Source organism: Bison bison, unplaced genomic scaffold (genome assembly GCF_000754665.1).
Source record: "Bison bison bison isolate TAMUID 2011002044 unplaced genomic scaffold, Bison_UMD1.0 scf7180017864461, whole genome shotgun sequence".
In the NCBI taxonomy this organism is placed as follows: Eukaryota; Metazoa; Chordata; class Mammalia; order Artiodactyla; family Bovidae; genus Bison; species Bison bison.
This window is the reverse complement of record NW_011495023.1, coordinates 1,652,582-1,654,350: the sequence shown is the minus strand read 5'-3', so window position 1 is coordinate 1,654,350 and position 1,769 is coordinate 1,652,582.

Below are 1,769 nucleotides of genomic sequence, written 5' to 3'. Positions count from 1 at the left end.
AGCAAAAAGCAAAGTCTTTGGGGGCACATCAGAGGTGCAACTTAGGTATATAATATGACTAAGAACTGGGGCCTCTGTTTTACATTCCCATCACAACCCCCATGTAGATCCCCAGCTTCCTGTTGCCTCCAGGTTTGGACCACCTGGTTCCCATGTGACAGCTTAGACGTCTCACCATCCCACCCAACACGAGGTCCCCTCCCTCCTCACATTCAAAGTTTGATGAATCCTTCTCATTATTCTGGACGTTAACCATTGATTTATTTTGACCAAACTTCATCTCTGATTTAAATGTCTCCCTTTTTTGTTTTTCTCACCAATTAACGCTTGGCCTTTCCAAAACCCTGTATAAAAAGACGTATCACCTCTGATACTTGAACTTTCTTAGTTTGCTCCCCTGCAACTAACTTCACAGTTCTTTTGTTGCCTTTTTTGCTCAGCTTCAGCTATAATTATTTACTTGTCGGTGTTTTCCTTCTCTGTTACCTATTTTCCATTAAAAAAATTTTTTTTACTGGAGTATAGTTGATTTCCAGTGTTGAGTAAATTTTAGATGTACAGCAGAGCAAATCAGTCATACCTACGGTGGCTCAGATAGTTAAGAATCTGTCTGAAATGCAGGAGACCTGAGTTTAACCCATGGGTCTGGAAGACCCCTGGAGAAGGGAATGGCTATTCACTCCAGCATTCTTGCCTGAAAAATTCCGTGGACAGAGGAGCCTTGCAGGCCACGGCTACAGTCCATGGGGTCGCAAAGTGTTGGACATGACTGAGAAACTAACACTTTCACTTTCACATACATATATCCATTCTTTTTCAGATTCTTTCCCATATAGGTGAATACAGAGTACTGAATAGGGTTCCTTGTGCTATAAGTGGGTCTTTATTAGTTATCTATTCTGTACATATAGTATAGAGCTTCTCCATCTTTGGCTGCAAAGAATATAATCAATCTGATTTTCTTATTGACCATCTGGTGATGCCCATGTGTAGAGTCTTCTCTTGCATTGTTGGAAGAGGGTGTTTACTATGATCAGTGTATTCTCTTGGCAAAACTCTATTAGCCTTTGCCCTGCTTCATTCTGTACTCCAAGGCCAAATTTCCCTGTTACTCCAGGTATTTCTTGACTTCCCACTTTTGCATTACAGTCCCCTATAGTAAAAATGACATCTTTTTTGGGTGTTAGTTCTAGAAGGTCTTGTAAGTCTTCATAGAACCGTTCAACTTCAGCTTCTTCAGCATTACTGGTCAGGGCATAGACTTGGATTACTGTGATATTGAATGGTTTGCCTTGGAAACAAACAGAGATCATTCTGTCATTTTTGAGATTGCATTCAAGTACTGCATTTTGGACTCTTTTGTTGACTGTGATGGCTACTCCACTTCTTCTAAGGGATTCTTGCCCATAGTACTAGATATAATGGTCATCTGAGTTAAATTCACCCATTCCAGTCCATCTTAGTTTGCTGATTCCTAAAATGCCAAAGCTTTTTATTGTGTGGATCACCACAAACTGTGGAAAATTTTTCAAGAGATGGGAATACCAGACCACCTGACCTGCCTCTTGAGAAATCTGTATGCAGGTCAGCAAGCAACAGTTAGAACTGGACATGGAACAACAGACTGGTTCCAAATCAGGAAAGGAATACATCAAGGCTGTATATTGTCACCCTGCTTATTTAACTTATATGCAGAGACCATCATGAGAAATGCTGGGCTGGATGAAGCACAAGCTGAAATCAAGATTGCCGGGAGAAATATCAATAAC